The 22,250-nt window shown below is 21.3% G+C and overlaps 1 non-coding gene and 1 pseudogene across 1 annotated transcript; both read left to right on the forward strand.

The window, feature by feature from the left end:
• Window positions 1-2,745: 2,745 nt before the first annotated feature.
• Window positions 2,746-4,537, forward strand: LOC149511921 (18S ribosomal RNA; annotated as a pseudogene).
• Window positions 4,538-4,827: 290 nt separating this feature from the next.
• On the forward strand, window positions 4,828-4,983 carry LOC149511922 (5.8S ribosomal RNA). Its single transcript, XR_016333428.1, has one exon. It is a non-coding gene; the product is annotated as a 5.8S ribosomal RNA (ribosomal RNA).
• The last annotated feature ends 17,267 nt before the right edge of the window (window positions 4,984-22,250 follow it).

Below are 22,250 nucleotides of genomic sequence, written 5' to 3' on the forward strand. Positions count from 1 at the left end.
TCGGACTTTATTCCACTAGAACAGTGACACATACACATGCTTTAACCACCATTAGGACACGTTGACCTAGGTCTTAGCACATGCTTCGACCACCATCGACACATATTAGCCTTTTGTGCGGTTAGTTCTCTTGAACACCATTGGCACATGCTGGGCTGCACATCACACAAGGATATCTTGGGTTTAAGCCATACGCCATGCATAACATGATAGGGTAGTAGGTGGGTTCAGACAGATCTTTATATTTCTATAGTGCCAATGCCATTTTTATGGCTTATAAATTGATATAAGCACTCACTAGTGCCTACACTAGGGGCTGGCTCAATTCTTCTAAACTTAAACATAATGCTTGAGCCTTTCAAGTTTTGATCACTGCCAATACCAATGTTTTGGGCAATTCCCTATGATTGCCTCAAGGCTTAGCCCCCTAGTTGTTGGATCTTATCCCCCTAGAATCGAAATTGTTCTTTAACTTAGAGAAAACCCCTAAGCCTGGACCAACATGTAAACTATGACACATTCACATGCCTCGATCACCATCGAGACATGTTCACCCTTGGTCTCAGCATACGTTGGCCCTTTATGCAGGCAATTCACTCAAACACCATTAGCACATGCTGGGCCATGCACCACGTGCTTCACGATTAGACAATAGGTGGGTTCAGACATAACTTCATATTTTTGCCATGCCAATACCATTTTTATGGATAAATTCATATAATGGTCCCTTAAGCCTTTTTATGAAGTTTCACAGCAAGATAACTTTTTTTTTTTTACAATTTTTAAAATTTTTACAATCTAGGATTTTTTGAAAATTTTTTAGGAGTTTTGGCCTCAAATTTGGTATAGGTGATCCTTGTATTTCTGTTGGCATCCATAAAAAAATTCAGCTAAAGTGTCAAAGTGTGGAAGATTTTATGTCCATTTGAAAAAAATCCTCATTTCAAACACTTGAATGGCTACTGGCTACTGGCTACAAACAATAAAAGCTCTTATGCTCTTTAAAAGGGCTGTCGAGGTTGCTTAGGGGATAAAGAGCCAATATAAGGGTCAAGGGCCATCATCCATTGCATATCATATGCACACACCCCCTAACCCCCTTTCCTAATTACCGAAACCCCCAATGCTGTCGATTAGGTTCTCTGGCGATGCTTTAGTGATGGTGCCTTAGGCAAAAAAATGTGACACCAGCACATGTCTAAGCCTAGTGTGTGCACCGTGGCCTAGAATCAAACTTTGACCAAGGCCTTGACCATTATCAGCATAAGCTAACCTTTGGTATGGGCACTTACCTCGATCACTATCGGCACATGCTAGTATTTGGTGCATGCACCTACTTTGATCAGAATCAGAAAAATATGACCCTTCATGTGAACAGTTATCTCCATCACTATTGGCACATGCTGGCCCTTGCTGTAGGTACTTACCTCGTACACCATCGACATATATTGGGTCTTGATACAGACTTAAGCCTCTACCACCATTGGCACCTACGAACCCTTGGCGTGGGATACGCCCATTTAAAAAAAGTGTCCCCATTTTAGACACTTTAATGTATATGCTAGCATATTTATAAAATCTCTTATACTTTTTAGGGTTTGGTTGTCCGGGTGCTCTCTCTCTTTTCTTCAAAGGGAGTAGGTGTACGTGATGGGTTTCTCATTGCGCACATCCATGACAATGTCCCTAAGGCAAAATCTAAGCCATGCATGCCTTTTGGTTGTGTTGTCCAGAGACTGGTTACTTCAGTGACTCATAAGAGTCTATGCCTTGACCAGTTGACATGCACTCAAAAAAGGTCGAGCTCAAGCCTGTGCCTATGGCTAATGTTGTCCCATACCCTAAGACCAAGTCCCTAAATCATGCAAAGACTCTTTGGGGTGGTGCAAGTAGAAGCTATGATAACGAGCTTAGGCTGGCTAAGTCTTTTAGGTATTTGATAGTCTCATGGTCCCTTTTCGTTGACCATAAAAAATGCCTTAGTTTGGCCAAGCCATGCATGCAGTCGATGCTGCCTAAGACCCTAGGAGCAAGTCCTTGAATTAGGTAATGTCCTTCTAGGGTGGTGACAGCAAAGTTTGCATATACAATCCTGGCCAAACCAAGCATTAGTGGTGTTATGCTGTTGTTGCCTGTTAGATGATAGGTGCAATCTCGTGGCCCTTATTTGTGTTTTTCCCTTGCCAAGTGGTTGTGGTGTGGCTCATGTATCATTTCCTCTACCTGCTCATTGTGTAATCGATTGGGTGGGTTATGGACCAATGTGCATGAATGTTACCACTTGTATGCAATAGGCATATGAGTAGTACTATGATTATGCGTGTTGGTAGGCTTTAAGCTCGATGCATCGAACTGTCAATCATCACCCTCTTTAATTTCTCTCATGTGGTCATCGTACCCTAGGGGTGCGATCAAGATCTTGAGTTGCATACCTAAATTAAAGGAAATCAAATATCTTGCCATCCCTCATATGCTTTGTGTCCTTGGGGTTATGAGTCATACCTTAATTATGCCCTTTGTCCCTAAGTGTGCCACCCAAACCCCCGTGGTCGCAATGGTACACTAGTGTTCATTCATGCTCTCGAATGCAAAATGTTTTGTGGACACTGACCCTTAGCCCTTGTGCATCCAAAGTTTTGCATTTAATGTGCTCAACATACACGATGCTTGTGCTCCCTATTGGCTCTTTCTACCACTTAGTTAGTGCGTTAAGGCTTATGTAGTCCCAATGTTCTAAAAGAATGCTACTTGGTTGATCCTACCAGTAGTCATATGCTTGTCTCAAAGATTAAGCGATGCATGTAAGTATGAACTAATTTAGATTGTGAAATTGTGAATGGCTCATTAAATTAGTTATAGTTTGTTTGATGGTATCTACTACTTAGATAATCGTAGTAATTCTACAACTAAAGCATACAATAACCCCTGCTTTTGGAAAGGATGCATTTATTAGATTAAAGGTCAATGTGGGCTTTGCCCTTTGCTCTAATGATTCATTATAGCTTGACGGATCGTACGACCTTTGAGCCAGCAATGCATTATTCAAATTTCTACCCTATCAATTTTTGATGGTAGGATAATGGCCTATTATGGTGGTGACCGGTGACAGAGAATTAGGGTTTGATTCCAAAAAAGGAACCTAAGAAAAGGCTAATACATCCAAGGAAGGCTGCAGGTGAAAAATTACCCAATATTGACACAGGGAGGTTGTGATAATAAATAACAATACCGGGCTCTATAAGTCTAGTAATTGAAATAAATACAATCTAAATCCCTTAATGAGGATCTATTAGAAGGCAAGTCTAGTGCTAGTAGTCACGATAATTCTAGCTCCAATAGCATATATTTAAGTTGTTATAGTTAAAAAACTCGTAGTTGGAACTAGGGTTGAGTCATCTGGTCTATCTTATGGTGAGCACCAGTCTACTTATCCTTATAACCAATGATGCACTCCTGACCTTAACTAGCTAGGTCATTCCTTTGGCGATGTTACTATGAAGAAATTAGAGTGCTCAAAGTAGGCCTATGTTTGTATACATTAGCATAGGATAACATCATAAAATTTTGGTGCTATTGTGTTGGCCTTTGGGATCAGAGTAATGATTAACAGGGATAGTTAGGGGCATTCGTATTTTATAGTTAGAGGTGAAATTCTTGGATTTATGAAAAATGAACAATTACGAAAGCATTTGCCAAAGATGTTTTCATTAATCAAGAATGAAAGTTGGGGGCTCAAAGTTGATCAAATACCATCATAGTCTCAACTATAAATGATGCCGACCAAAGATCAACAAATGTTACTTTTAGGATTCCGTCAACACCTTATGAAAAATCAAAGTCTTTAGATTCTAGGGGGAGTACGGTTGCAAGGCTAAAACTTAAAAGAATTGATGGAAGGGCATCACTAGAAGTGGAGCTTGTGGTTTAATTTGACTCAACACAAGAAAACTTATTAGGTCCAAACATAGTAAGGATTAACATACTGAGAGCTTTTTCTTGATTCTATAGATGGTGGTGTATTGTTGTTCTTAGTTGGTAGAGTGATTTTTCTACTTAATTCTATTAATGAATGAGACCTCAACCTATTAACTAGCTACGAGGAGATGATCCTTTATGGCTAGCTTCTTAAAGGGACTACTGCTATTTAGACCAAGGAAGTTTGAGGTAATAATAGGTCTATGATGCCTTTAGATGTTTTGGGTTGCACGTGCACTACACTGATGTATTCAACGAGTCTATAGCCTTAGCCAATAGGCCTAGGTAATCTTTGAAATTTCATCGTAATAGGCATAGATCATTACAATTATTGGTCTTCAACGAGGAATTCCTAATAAGTGTCACGTTGACTACGTCCCTACTTTTTGTACACACCACCTGTCACTCCTACCAATCGAATAGTCTACTGAAGTGTTCATATTGCAGCGACATGGACCATTCACTACTTATGACGTTGCGAGTAATCCACTAAACCTTATCATTTAGAGGAAGGAGAAGTCATAACAAGGTTTCCATAGGTGAACTTACGGAAGGATCATTGTCAAAACTAGCACAACAAATGACCTATGAATGTGTTAACGAAACATTAAGGGGGTAAGGATGCCTCCGTGGCTTGAGCCCCTTCTGGCCTTAGGCATGTGCGACAACACTTTGTTCTACCTCCTGAGCAAATGAAACGATCAGCATCATTGCCTGTGACCAAATAACAAACCTCGAGCATAAATTGTGCCAAGAAACCTAAATAAAAAAGAGCAAATGTGCTATCGCCACCCCATTTGCAGTGCATACGTGGGCAGCACCATGGCTTTTTTTGCCAAGAAAAACCAAAACAACTATTGGGAATGAATATCTTGGCTCTCATATCAATGAAGAATGCAGTGAAATGTGATACTTGGTGTGAATTGTAAAATCTCGTGAACTATTAAGTTTTTGAACACAAGTTGCGCCACAAGCCCTTAAGCCAAGGGCACACCTACCTGGGTGTCATGCATCATCACCTTCCAACCTCTGGTTTATCAACTCCGATTGAAAGGGCAAAAAATGGCTTCCTATGATCTTGTGATTGTGGTTGGTCTAAAAATGAGTCCCTAACAATGATAGTGTCATGATCGTCAATGGTAAAGCTCATTGCATGCCTTGTTCCAGTGATACGTGCACATTGCCCATCCAGACCTCATCGAACCCCCTGCATCATTCGGTCGATGCTCACATTGTGACTCGTTGAGTTTAAGCATATCAAAAAGTTGAGGAAAATAAACTTACCAGGATTCCCCTAGTAACGACGAGTGAACCGAAAAGAGCCTAGCTTGAGAATTAAGCATCTCCATGTTTGAATTGTAGTTTGTATAAGCATCTTCAGTGATGGACCAAACCTAAGTACCTTGAAAAAAGGCACCGTAAAGGGTGAGAGCCCTATTATGCCTGGATCTTATCGCACCATGAGGTGTTGTCTATGAGTCGAGTTTTTTTTTTGGGAATACAACCCCAATTAGATAGTAAATTTTATCCAAGGCTGAATACGAGTGAGAGACCGATAGCGAACAAGTTTCGTGAGGGAAAGATGAAAAGGACTTTGAAAATAGAATCAAAGAGTAATTAATAAATTACTTATTAATTTAATAAGTTGAAACAATTCAAATATTAGATAAATAGAAAAAAATTATTTTATCACAAAACAAAAGGTCATAATGATTTGAAATAGATAATTATTCAAATAACCATGACTATTTAAACTTGCTCGTTAAATAGATTTATTTTTAAATTTTTTTACTTATTAGTTAAAAATTAAGAAATTAGTATTATTTTAATCTGAATAAGTTTGAATAAATAGAACCAATTGTTTTATAATGAAACAAAAAGTCATAATGATATGAAATAAATAATACTTTAAATAGTTATAACTGTTTGAATTTGTTTGATAGACATATTTATTTTTAAATGTTATACTTATTAATTGTCTGAATATTAATTAATTTATATTATTTTATTTGTAATAAGCTTGTATAAACAGAGACATTTGTTTTATAACAAAACAAATAGTTATAACGATTCGAAATAGATAATTGTTTAAAAAGGTATATAACTATTATAAACTTAAACAAATCACCTTAGGTTTCAGTTCTAATTACTTGAATATTAATTATTAATAACAAAATATATCAATTAAATAAATAACAAAATTAAAATAATTTAATAAATATTGGTCATTGTAAACAAATTAATAATAATTACTTGATTATTAATTAAAGATAATAAATAAGAATAAGTAATAATTATTAATTTAAAAGATAATTGATTTAATAATTGACCATTTAACGAAATGGCCATAAGAATAATAAATTTTTAGATATATTCTAAAATAATCATATCTTAATAATTTAATAAATAATAATTTGTTATAATTGACATAACAATATATCAATAATTATTTTATTGTCATAAAATAATTTTTTTAGTTCTTAGTAACTTATTCAGAATAAAATAAAACAAATTTATTAATATTTAAAAAATTAATAAGTATGGGATTTAAAAAATAATTTTGTTTGTCAAACTAGTTCAAATAATTATGATTATTTGAACAATTATCTATTTCAAATCGTTATGACTTTTTCTTTTTTCATAAAACAAATGTTTTTGTTCATATAAGTTTGTTTGGAATAAAATAGTATTAATCTATTCATATTTTGAAAATTAAGAAGTAAGAGATTTAAAAAATAAACTGTTTACTAAACCAGTTCAGTTAGTTATAATTATTTAAACAATTCTTTATTTCAAATCATTATGACCATTTGCTTTGTCATAAAATAATTGTTTTTGTTCATAGTCTTATTCGGAATAAAGTAATGCTAATGTATTAATATTTTGAAAATTCATAAGTAACAGACTTAAAAAATGAATCTATTGGCCTGACTAGTGCAAATAGTTATGATTGTTTGAACAATTATCTATTTCAAATAGTTATGACCTTTTGTTTTATCACAAAAAAATTGTTCTGTTTGTAAAAGCTTATTTGAAATAACATAAATCTAATTTATTAATATTCTTAAAACAATGAGTAAGAGATTTAAAAAATGAAACTATTTTTCGAACAAACTCAAATAGTTATGATTATTTGAACAATTATCTATTTCAAATCATTATGACCTTTTATTTTATCATAAAACAATTTTTTCTACTCATACAAGCCTATTTCAAATAAAATTATACAAATTTATTAATATTTAGACATTTAATAAGTAAAAGATTTATAAAATAAATTTGTTTACCAAATAAGTTAAAAAAGTCATAACTGTTTGAACAATTTTTTATTTCAAACTATTATGACATTTTGTTTTATCATAAAACAATTGTTTTTCTCCGTGCAAGCTTATTTGGATTAAAATAATATTAATTTTTTAATATTTTGACAATTAATAAGTAAAAGATTTTTAAAATAAATATATTTACCAAACAAGTCCAAATAGTCATAACTATTTGAGTAATTATCTATTTAAAATCATTTTGACCTTTTGTTTCATCCTAAAACAATTGTATCAATTCATATAGGCTAATTCAAAATAAAATAATACTAATTTATTAATATTCCAAAAAATAATGAGTAAGAGATTTTAAAAATGAAACTATTTTCTGAACAAGTTTAAATAGTTATGACTATTTGAATAATTATCTATTTCAAATCGTTATGACCTTTTGTTTTGTCATAAAACAACCATTCCTATTCATACAAGTTTATTTTGAATAAAATAATATAAATTTATTAATATTTCAAAAATTAATAAGTAAAAAATTTAAAAATAAATTTATTTTTTGAACATGTTCAAAAAGTTATGACTATTTTAACAATTATCTTTTTCGAATAGTTATGACCTTTTGTTTCATTATAAACCAAATGTTTCTATTCATACAAGCATATTTGAAATAAAATAGTACTAGCTTATTAATATTCCAAAAATTGATAAGTAAAAGAGTTAAAAAAATAAATTTGTTTAACATGCAAGTTCAAATAGTTATGAATGTTTGAACAATTATTTATTTCAAATAGTTATGATCTTTTGTTTTATCATAAAACAATTTTTTCAATTCATACAAGTTTATTTGGAATAAAATAATACTAATTTATTAATATTTTGAAAATTAATAGGTTGGAGATTTAAAAAATAAATATGTTTATCGAACAAGTTCAAATAATCATGTCATTTGAACAATTATCTATTTTAAATCGTTATGATCTTTTGTTTAGTCATAAAACAATTTGTTCATGCAAAATTGGCAAAATAAAATAATATTGATCTATTAATATTTTGAAAATTAATAAAAGATTTAAAAACTAAATCTATTTACAAAAATAGTTCAAATAGTTATGACTATTTGAACAATTATCTATCTTAAATCATTATGATATTTATTTTTTCATAAAATAATTGTTTATTTCCATACATGCTTATTCAGATTAAAATAATATTTCAAAAATTAATAAGTAAGAGATTTAAAACAATAAATATGTTCACCGAACCAGTTCAAATAGTTAAGACTATTAAAACAGTTATCTATTTTAAATCATTCTAACCTTTGTTTAGTCATAAAACAATTATTTCAGTTCATATAAGTTTATTTAAAATAAAATAATATTAATTTATTAACATTTGAAAAATTAATGAGTAAGAGATTTAAAAATATAAATTTGTTTACTGAACAATTTTAAATAGATTTGACTATTTGAACAATTTTTTAGTTAAAGTCATTATGACTTTTTATTTTGTAATAAAACAATTGTTTCAGTTCATAAAAACTTATACGAAATAAAATAATACTATTTTACTAATATTTCAAAAATTAATAAGCAAGATATTTAAAAATTAAAGCTGTTTTCAAACCAGTTCAAATAGTTATGACCATTTAAACAAATATCAATCTCAAAGAGTTTATGATCTTTGTTTTCTCATAAAACAATTATTAATAATTTAAAATATCAAATAAAATATATTAATCTAATTATTAATAAAACTATATATTAATATTAACATATTAATATAAATGGGAGCTTTTTATTGTTTAATTGAAACAATATTAAAACATTAAATATATAATGTTTATTTTGTTCTTATTGTTTTATTATATAATAAATATTGATTATTTAATTATTATTAAGCTCAAATAGTTATAATTGTTTAAACAATTTTTTATTTATAATAGTTATGATCTTTTGTTTTATCATAAAACAATTGTTTCTATTCATACAAATTTATTCAAAATAAAATAATACTACTTTATTAATATTTTACAAATTAATAAGTAGGAGATTTAAAAAATAAATCTGTTTATCGAATAAGTTCAAATAGTTATGTCTATTAGAACAATTAGCTATTTCAAATTGTTATGACCTTTTGTTTTATCATAAAACAATTGTTTCTGTTCATACATAAATATTCAAAATAAAATAATTTTGATTTATTAATATTTTGAAAATTAATAAGAGATTTAAAACCTAAATCTATTTACTAAACTAATTCAAATAGTTATAACTGTTTGAACAATTATCTATCTCAAATCATAATGATTTTTATTTTGTCATACAACAATTGTTTCCTTTCATACAAGCTTATTTGGATTAATATGATACTAATTTAATAATATTTCAAAAATTAATAAGAGATTTAGAAAATAAATATGTTAGCTGAACTAGTTCAAATAGTTAAGACTATCAGAATAATTATCTATTTCAAATCATTCTATCATTTTGTTTAGTCATAAAACAATTATTTCAGTTCATACAAGCTTATTTGGAATAAAATATACTAATTTATTAACATTAAAAAAATTAAAGCAAGAGATTTAAAAAAATAAATCTATTTACTGAACAATTTTAAATAGATATGACTATTAAAATAATTATTTGTTTAAAATTATTTTGACATTTTGTTTTATCATAAAACAATTGTTTCAGTTAATAAAAACTTATCTCAAAATAAAATAGTACTGCTTTATTAATATTTCAAAAATTATTAAGCAAGAGATTTAAAAACTAAAGTTGTTTTTCAAAGCAGTTCTAATAGTTATGACTATTTGAATAAATATTAATCTCAAATCGTTATGATCTTTGTTTTGTCATAAAACAATTGTTTTTTTATCATATAAGTTGATTCAAATAAAAATAATACTGATTTAATAATATTTTGAAAAGTAATAAGTAAGAGATTTAAAAAATAAATGTGTTTGCTAATCAGTTCAAATAATTAAGATTGTTAGAATAATTATCTATTTCAAATCATTCTAACCTTTTGTTTAATCATAAAATAATTGTTTTAGTTCATACAAGCTTATTCGAAAGAAAATAATACTAATTTATTAACTTTTGAAAGATTAATAAGCAAGATATTTGAAAAACTAAAGTTGTTTATTGAACAAGTTCAAATAGTTATGACTATTTAAATAATTATCTATTTAAAATTGTTGTGAATTTTTGTTTTTGTAATAAAACAATTGTTTTAGTTCACAAAAAGTTTATCCAAAATAAAAATAATACTACTTTTCTTAATATTTTGAAAATTAAGAGATTTAAAAAATAAATAAGTTTACTGACTTAGTTTAAATAATTATGACCATTTGAACAATTATCTATTTCAAATTGTTATTACCTTTCATTTTGTCATAAAACAATTGTTTTTCAACATACAAGCTTATTTGAAATAAAATTGTTAGTACTTTTTATTTTGTCATAAAGCAATTATTTTTTAATGTATAAGTTTATCTGAAATAAAATAATACTAATTTATTAATATTTCTAGAATTAGTACAAGATTCAAAAAATAAATCTGTTTACTAAATAAGTTCAAATAATTATAACTATTTGAACAATTGTCTATTCCAAATTGTTATAATATTTTGTTTGGTCATAAAATAATTATTTTTGTTTGTATAAATTTATTTGAAATAAAATAATACTAAATTAATAATATTCTACAAATTCATAACTAAGAGATTTAAAAAATACTATGTATTAAATAATTAACTAAAATATTTTAAATTCTTAGTTATAATCTATACAGTTAGTAATTCCTTAATAAATTAGATTTAATATTTAAAATTAATATATATTATAGTATTAAATATAACTAGTAAAAATATATTTAAATTATTATAATATAATATATAAATACTATTAAACTTGTTATTAATTTTAATAATCAATTTATTTAATTGTTATTTTAATTGTTATGATTAAAAGATTTAATCTATTTGATTTTTATTAATTAGTTTTAATATAAATCTTAAAAAATCTAATTATCATACCTATTATTAATTTTTGAAATAATAATAAAAATCAATTAGATTTATAAATCATAATTATTATCTATATGGTTTTTTTGACTAATATTAATTTTAAAATTAATAAGAGAATAAGCTTTAAAATAAATATATTTAATCTATATAGTTAATAACATAGATAATAAAATAGTTATTTAGTTATAACTAGTTATTAAAAAATTGTATCAATTTATATAGGCTTATTTGAATTATTGATTTTTTGTAAGCAATTATGTGCTTGTATAATAAACTTATTAAATTATTAATATTAAAATAAAAATTAAATAATTTATCTATTAAAATTAATAGATTCAATATATATTATCTTTAATTTATTTTATAATCAATATTAAAAATTAATAATAATAGGTATGAATTATTAATTATACTCATGACTTAATTGATTTATTAATTATTATAAATCCTTACAATTAATAAAGATTGAATGAATTTTAAACCGTTATAATTATATTAATTATTTTAATAATTAAAATATATAATAACTAAATATTATTAAATAATTTGATTAATATTTTATAATAATTATTTTAGCTCTTACTAATAAACATATAATAATTATACTAATAAACATATAATAATTAGATTAAATAATAAAATTAATCTATTAAGAATAATAAGCGTATTTGAAATAATATTAATATTAATCTATTTAATATTTTTATCGATATATAAATTAATAATTATTAATAATTTAAAATAATAGATATCTTGTATAAATGCCCTAATCAATATTATATAAATTAGTTTTATAAATATATTTAATAGATAAAATAGATATTGATTTGTAGTCTTCTATAATAATACTAATATAGATTTATTTTTAAAATTTTTACTTATTAATCCTTAGAATATTAGTAAATTTATATTATTTTATTTGAAATAAGCTTCTATGAACGTAAACAATTATTTTATGACAAAATAAAAGGTCTTAATGATTTGAAATAGATAATTGTTCAAATAGTCATAACTATTTGAACTTGTTCGGTAAACAAATTCATTTTTTAAATCTCTTACTCATTAATTTTTTGAATATTGATAAGTTAGTATTGTTTTATTTCAAATAAGCCTATATAAATTGATACAATTTTTTATGACGAAACAAAAGATCAAAACAATTTGAAATAGATAATTATTTAAATAGTTATTACTATTTGAATTTATTTGATAAACATATTTATTTTTTAAATCTTTTACTTATTAATTATTGAAATATTAATAAATTAATATTATTTTAATCTGAATAAGCTTTTATGAACAAAAATAATTGTTTTATGACAAAACAAAAGGTCATAATGATTTGAAATAAATAATTATTCAAACAGTCATAACTATTTGAACTTATTCAGTAAATGGATTTGAAATAAGTTTGTATGAATAGAAAAAATTGTTTTATGACAAAATATAAGGTCATAGCAATTTGAAATAGATAATTGTTCAAATAACCATAACGATTTGAACTTATTCAGTAAATAGATTCATTTTTTAAATCTCTTACTTGTAAATTTTTGGAATATTAATAAATTAGAATTATGTTATTTCGAATAAGCTTGTATGAATAGAAACAATTGTTTTGTGACAAAACAAAAGGTTATAACTATTTGAAATAGATATTTGTTCAAGCATTAATAATTATTTGCACTGATAAGGCCAACAGATACATTTTCTAAATCTATTGCTTATTAATTTTGAATTAGCATTACTTTATTCTGAATAAGACTATACGAATAGAAACAATTATTTTATGATAAAACAAAATGGTTATAACAATTTGAAATAAATAATTATTCAAATAGTTATAACAATTAAACTAGTTTGATAAACAGATTTATCTTTTAAATCTTTTTTAATTTATCTCAAATCTATTTGAAATAACTCACAATAGTTTTGTCAATGCATTTAATGACAATTATCCATAATTATTTATTTTAAATAAGCTTATATGAACTAAAATAATTTGTTATGACAAAACAAAAGTCATAACAATTTGAAATAGAGAATTTTTCAAATAGTCATGACTATTTGATCTAGTTCTGTAAACATATTTATTTTATAAATTTTTTACTTATCAATTGTTGAAATATTAATAAATTAGTATTATTTTAATCCAAATAAGTTTGTATAAATAGAAACTATTGTTTTATAATAGAACAAAAAGTCATAACAATTTGAAATAAATAATTGCTCAAATAGTCAAAACTATTTGAACTAGTTTGATAAAAAGATTTATTTTTTTAACTTATTTATTAATAGAAAATAATAACTAAGTGATTAATTTTTGTGATAATTTGCAATTTTCTATTATAATTATAACAAAAAATTAATATATGTTAAATTCTAATTGGATTATTAAATTATTAATAATATTAATAATTTATTCAAAATATCAATTATTAGATTAATTATAAAATTAATTATTAATTATATAATATTTATTTATTTTAATATTTCAAAAATAATAAGCAAGAGATTTAAAAAGATAATTCCATTTGGCGAATTAGTTCAAATAATTTGACTATTTGAATAATTATCAATTTCAAATTATTATGACCTTTTGTTTTGTCATAAAACAATTTTGCTTTCAAATAAGTTTGTTTAAAATAAAATAATATTAATTTATTAATATTTTGAAAATTAATAAGTAAGAGAGTTAAAAAATAAATTTGTTTACTAAATCAGTTTAATTAGTTTAACTATTTGAACAATTATTTATTTCAAATATTTATAATAATATAAATGATTGATCTCTATTTATTTATTTTAAATTGTAACAAGTTTATATGAATATTAAAAACATTCAATCAAAAAATTTTAAATATTATTAAATTTAAATGAACTTTAATAAAATTAAAATTAGTATTATGATATTATTTTAATTAAATAAATACTTTAAAAAATTATAAGAGATTTAGAAAATAATTCTATAAGTTGATATTATAGAAAGGATTTAATTAAATAATATAATATTATTAAGTATAATTATAAACTATTTTATTTAGTTTAATTATCAAATTGAATAAAATAGATATATTAATTTTATATTAAAATACCTAAACTTTAATTATAATTATATAATATTTATTATATTATATTAATCGATAACAATAAACTATTTAAATTTAATTCAGTAAACAAGTTTATATTAATTAAATATAAATTAAATAAACATACTTAATTTATTGGTATTTTAATATTATAGAAAGGATAAAAGAGATACTTATTAATTATCGATTAATTAAATGTTATATTTTAAATTATAATTATAATGATTAATTGTAGTTATTTTATGAGTAACAAATTAATACAATAGTAGTTTAATTAGCATTACTTTATTCCTAATAACTATCCTAATATATAATGATAATATATATTAATAATATTAGTAATTATAAATATTATTTTAATTAATAATAATATATATTAATTAATAAAAAAAATTATAATAATATAAATAATAATTAATTAAATACAAATATTTATTTAAAATATTAGTTATTAATATTATAAACATTATTTAACATATATTAATTTTCTATTATAATTATAATAATTAGTTTAATATATCTATTAATCCAAGTATCGTAATAAAATTATAATATTATAATAAAAATATTATATTGTTTAATTTTTTCAAGTAATTATTCAAATCAATAAATATATATATTTATATATATTTGAATAAATAGTTAAAATAATATACTATAATATTATAATAATTATAATATTCGAATAATTTTTTAACTTATATCTAATTAAATATTATTTAATTATAAATTAGTATTATTTATTGAGCAAGTTTAAATAATTATGGCCATTTGAATAATTATTGATTTGGAATCGCTATAACCTTTTGGTTTGTCATATAATGATTTTATTTGTTCATATAAGCTTACTTCGAATACAATAACACAAATTTATTAATATTAAGATAACTAATAAGTAAAAGATTTAAAAAATAAATCTATTTATCGAATAAATTCAAATCGTTATGACTATCTGAATAATTATTTATTTCAAATTTTTATGACTTTTTTGTTTTGTCATAAAACAATTGTTTCCGTCCATACGAGCTTATTCGGATTAAAATAATATTGATTTATTAATATTTCAACAATTAATAAGTAAAATATTTTAAAAAATAAGTTTACCAAACAAGTTCAAATAGTCATGACTATTTGAACAATTATCTACTTCAAATCATTGTAACATTTTGTTTTGTAATAAAAACAATTGTTTCAATTCATGTTAGCTTATTTGAAATAAAATAATACTAATTTATTAATATTCCAAAAATTAAAAAGTAAGAGAATTAAAAAAATAAATCTATTTATCGAACAAGTTCAAATAGTTATGACTATCTTAATAATTATCTATTTCAAAACATTACAATATTTTGTTTTGTTATAAAACAATTGGTTCTATTCATTCAAGCTTATTTCAAATAAAATAATATAAATTTATTAATGTTCCAAAAATTAATAAGTAAAAATTTTAAAAATAAATTTATTTAAAAATTAATGTTCCAAAACCAATTGTTTCTATTCATACAAAATTATTCAAAAGAAAATAATACTATTTTATTAATATTTTGAAAATTAATAAGAGATTTAAAACTTAATCTCTTTATTGAACTAGTTCAAATAGTTTGACTATTTGAACAATTATCCATCTCTAATTGTTATGATTTTTGTTTTGTCCTAAACATTTAATTTATGTTCAACAAGCTTATTTAGAGTAAAATATTTCTAAATTAATAATATTCTAAACATTAATAAGTAAGGATTTAAAAAATAAATGTGTTTGCTGAATCAGTTCAAATAGTTAAGACTATTAGAATAATTATCTATTTCAAATCGTTTTGACCTTTTGTTTAGTCATAAAATAATTACTTCAACTCATACATGCTTATTTGAAATAAAATAATACTAATTTATTAACATTTAGAAAATTATTAAGCAAGAAATTAAGAAAAAATCTATTTATCGGGAAAGTTCAAATATTTTTGACTATTTGAACAATTATCTATTTAAAATCATTATGACCTTATATTTTATCATAAAACAATTGTTTCAGTTCATAAAAGCTTATCTAAAATAAAATAATATTACTTTATTAATATTATAAAAATTGATAAGTTAGAGATTTAAAACATAAATTAATTTATCGAATCAGTTCAAATAATTATAGCCATTTAAACAATTATCTATTTCAAATCATTATGAACTTTTGTTGTCATAAAACAATTGTTTTTCATCATACATGCCTATTCATAATAAAATAATACTAATTTATTAATATTTGAAAAATTGATAAGTAGAAGATTTAAAAAATAAATTTGTTTATCGAATCAGTTCAAATAGTTATGACTATTTGAACAATTATATATTTCCAATCATTATGACCTTTTGTTTTGTCATAAAACAATTATTTATCTTCATACAAGCTTATTTGAAATAAAATAATACTAATCTAGTAATATTATGAAATTTAATAACTGATAGATTTAAAAAATAAATTTGTTTACCGAACCAATTCAAATAGTTAAGGCTATATGAATAATTATCTATTTCAAATCTTTATGACCTTTTGTTTTGTTGTAAAACAAATGTTTTTGTTCATATAAGTTTGTTTGAAATAAAATAATACTAATTTATTAATATTTCAAAAATTAATAAGAGATTTAATAAATAAATCTATTTACCATACTAGTTCAATTAGTTATAACAATTTAAACATTTATTTATTTCAAATCATGCTAAATTAATAATTTGTTAATAAATTTGAATCAAACGTTTTGTAATTTAAACTTATTAAAAGTTTTTTAATTGAGTTGTCATAAAACAATAGCTAAATAATTAGAACAATATAATAGTTATTGTAATTAATTAAAATATTTATTACTAATAATTTATAAATATTTATAAAATATTATAGGAAAAAACTACAAATAATAGAATTTATTATTAAATTATCCTAATACCTAATAATAATAATATCAATATTAATTATTATTAATTAATTCTATATTAATAATTTAACTAAAATTATTAACTGTTTAGTTGTCTAAATAGTCATAACTATTTAAATTTGTTCAATAAACGAATTTATTTTTTCAAATCTTTTGCTTATTAATTTTTTGAATGTTAATAAATTTAGATTATTTTATTCCAAATAAGCATGTAAGATATAAAACAAATATTTTATGACTGACTAAACATAAGATTGGAAAATAGATAATTATTCTAATAGTTTTAACTACTTGAATTGGTTTGGCAAAAAAATTTTCTTTTTTAAATCTCATATTAAAATTTGAAATATTATTAAAGTAGTATATTTTTAACTGAATAAGCTTCTATGATAAGCAATAATTGTTTTATGACAAAACAAAGATCTAAATGATTTGAAACTGATAATTGTTCAAATAGTCATAACTATTTGAACTTATTCGATAAACATATTTAATTTTTTTTTAAATTTCTTACTTATTAATTTTTGAAATATTAAAAGTAATATTTTATTTCAAATAAGCTTTTATGATTAAAAACAAATATTTTATGACAAAACAAAAGATCATAATGTTTTAGAACATATAATCATTCAAATGGCCATATTTATTTTAATTAATTTGGTAAACAAATTTATTTTTAAATTTCTTACTTATTATTTTAGGAAATATTAATAAATTAGTATTATTTTATTCCCTCTAAGCTTGTATTAAGTTAAATAATTGTTTTATTACAAATCAAAAGGTTATAATGATTTTAAATAGAAAATTGTTCAAATGGTAAACAAGTTTATTTTTTAAATCTCTTTTTTTAATGCTAATAAATTATTATTCATTTATTCTAAATAAGCTTGAATGAACTAGAACAATTATTTTATAACTAAACAAAAGGTCAAAACGATTTTAAATAGATAATTATTTTAATAGTTTTAACCATTTAAACTGATTTGTAAACAAATTTATTTTTTAAATTTCTTACTTATTAATTTTTAAAATATCATTAAATTAGTATTATTTTAATCAAAATAAGCTTGTACGAACAAAACAATTGTTTTATGATAAAAGAAAATGTCATACCAATTTAAAATAGATAATCATTCATATTATCGTAACAATTTTAACTGGTCAACAATTAGATTTATTTTTTAATTTTCTTGGTTATTAAGTTGGTTATTAAGTTTAATGACAATATTAATTAGTAGTTTAATAATAATATAATAATACTAATTACAATTGATTATTTAACTATTAATAATAAATAATCATAATAATAAAAATTAATCAATAAATAATTAAATGTTATTATTAAAATCAATAATAATTAAATAATTAATAATCAAATAAAATTAATATTATACTTTAATTATAAAACTTGTATAATGAACATTTAAATGACAAAAAAATTAAATAATTATTATAATATATGCTCTAGACAAATTTTAATTTAATAATTATATAAAATTGTTAATATTAATATAACATTTAACTAATTAAATCCCGATTTATATAGTAATTAGAACTTTGTTTTATTATATAAGCAATTATTTGTATGTTAGTAATAATCGATATTAACAAGCAATTTTATAATATATCAATTTATATATTAATAATTTAGATAATTATTCCATTTTTTAAATTATTATTATTATTTGAAATAAAATAATATTACCTTTTTAAATTTGTTCGATAAACAAATTTATTTTTTTAAAACTTTTTCTTATTAATTTTGGAAATATTAAGAAATTAGTATTATTTTATTCTAGATAAGTTTTTATAAATTGAAACAATTCTTTTATGTCAAAACAAAAGGTCATAACGATTTTAAATAAATAATTATTCAAATAGTCATAGCTATTTGAACTTGTTTTATATTATTAATCATTTATTGTTTATAAATTTAATAATTAATATTTAACATATTATTTTAAAATACCTGTTATGATAAAAAATTATAATATATTAACTAATTATCGATTAGTTAATATTATTGTTACTCATAAAATATTTAATTACTTATTTATTAATATAATTTATTCTATTATTTATTTGATCCATAATAATTAAATAAATAATAGTTAAATGTTCAAATAGTCATAATTATTTAAACTTGATCTATAAAATATTCATTTTTTAATATTTGTTAATTTGTATGATAATTCAAATAATTGCATATTAATATGTAAGAGATTTATTTGTATTAAATATAATCCTTATTAATTATAATTAATTATTAATATTTATTATAATTATAATAGAAAATTAATATATGTTAAATTTTAATTGGATTATTATATTAATAATATTAATGATTTATTCAATAGCCATTAATAGTATTGTTAATTATTAATACAAGTATTAATTAATGATTATTAAAATTTTTTTAGTACATACAAGCTAATTTGAAATAATATAATACAATTTTATTAACATTCAAAAAATTAATAAGCAAGAAATTTTAAAAAGTAAATCTGTTTATCGAACAAGTTCAAATAGTTATAACTCTTTGAACAATTATCTATTTAAAATCATTATGACCTTTTGTTTTACCATAAAAAAATTGTTTCAATTCAATAAAACTTATCCAAAATAAAATAATATTACTTTATTACTATTTCAAAAATTGAGAAGTTGGAGATTTAAAAAATAAATTAGTTTATCGAATCAATTCAAATAATTATTTATTTCAAATCATTATGACTTTTTGTTTTATTATAAAACAATTGTTTTTGATCATACAAGCTTATTCAAAATAAAATAATACTAATTTATTAATATTTTAAAAATTAATAACTAAGAGATTTAAAAAATAAATCTATTTACCAAACCAGTTTAAATAATTAAGACCAGTTCAAATAGTTATTACTATTTAAACAATTATCTATTTCAAATTGTTATAACCTTTTGTTCTATGATAAAACAATTATTTCTGTTCATACAAATTTATTAAAAAAAAATAATACTAATTTAATAATAGACTAAAAATTCATAATTAAGAGATTTAAAAAATAAATCCATTTGCTAAATCAGTTCAAATAGTTAAGACTATATGAAATAATTATTAATTAATATTAATATATATTATATGTTTAAATTTATTAACTATAATTAATAATAATAATTATAATTAATAGAATATTTATATTAGTCTAATATTAATTATATAGTATTATGAATTAATTATTAACTAGAATAATTAATTCTAATATTATAGTATTATAAATTTACTGAAATTTATAGTAAATAATTTATATTATATAACTAAAATTTAATGAACAAATAGTGTTATATATAATTATTTTATAATAATTTATATAAATATAAATATAACTATTATTCAATATTATTTATAATTAAATAATATAATATAAATGGTAAAAAATTACATGCATGCTACTAATTAATACTATATAATATCTATTTAAAATAAATAAATTAATCTATTAGTTAAATTTTATTTATTATATAATTTTAAATTATATTTCAATGTAGAATATAATAGATTAATAATTATCTATTTCAAATCAATATAACATTTCATTTAATATAAATTATAATAAATAAATTATATTAATTAATTAATTAGAATAACGATTAATATTAATAATTACATTAATTTAAATTATTAAAAATATTATAATATATATTTATTAATTACAATTATTAGTATAATTAATATATCAAGAATTATAAATTATAAACAATTGTACTAAATTGTTTAATAATATTATAATACTGATAATTATTATACTTAATTAATTATTAAATTCATAAATATTATAATTTACTTAACAACTTATTAATTTAGTACAATCTTTGAGCTTTTCCTCTATTTTTAATTTCTAACAATAATAAATCAAAGTTATATAAATTCCAGGGTAATTTATAAAAATATTAATTAATATAATATAATAATTTTGACAATATTATACTATTAGTTTTTGATATTGTTTAACGATAATTGTTATAATTAATTAATAATATATTAATATTTATATTAGTCTAATATTAATTATATAGTATTATGAATTAATTATTAATTAGAATAATTATTATTATATCAATAATATCCAAGCTTAATATTTATAATTTAAATATTAAATAAACTAATAATAATATCACTTAATTTATGATAATATTAATAATTTATTTTATTATTAATAAATCTTATTTATAATTATATTAACTTATTAATAATTAAATAAACAATCAAAATATAATTATAATTTATTAATGTTAAATTTATTATTATTATAATAATTGATAAATTTATTTGAAAAATTAATTATATTATTATTTAAACTAACTGAGAATTTATAATATTAATTTATTATCTATTTGTAATAAAATAGATTATACATAATATAATCATAATGATATTAATTATATATTAATTAATTAATATATAATAAAGTTTAATTTATTATTATACTTATTAATATTTTATCATATTTTTATATAATTATTAATAAAAATAATTACTATATAGACATATTATTAAATAATATAACAATTATTAATTATAGATAACAAAAACGATATGTTTAAACTACCCAGTTAAATATATATACTAGTAATAATTCAAAAAATATAAAATATTTTTATACAATTTATTAGTATAAGTTTAATATTAATTTAATCTTATAACATATATTAAAAATAATATATATAACTTAAATAATAATATTATATAAATAATTATTTATTTAATTATATAATTAAATTATAGTTAAAAATTAACGCTTATAAAATTTATTAATATTATTTTAATATTATATAATAAAATATTTAAATTATGAATAATAAATTTTTCAAATTGTTTATTATAACATAATAATTATATTTAATGATATAATAATTTCTATTTAAATGACTAATTAATTATAACGATTAATTATAAAAGTGTATATAATATAATATAAAATTATTA

This window comes from Durio zibethinus, chromosome 24, assembly GCF_047325235.1.
Source record: "Durio zibethinus cultivar Kanyao isolate XHJ-2024 chromosome 24, ASM4732523v1, whole genome shotgun sequence".
In the NCBI taxonomy this organism is placed as follows: domain Eukaryota; kingdom Viridiplantae; phylum Streptophyta; class Magnoliopsida; order Malvales; family Malvaceae; genus Durio; species Durio zibethinus.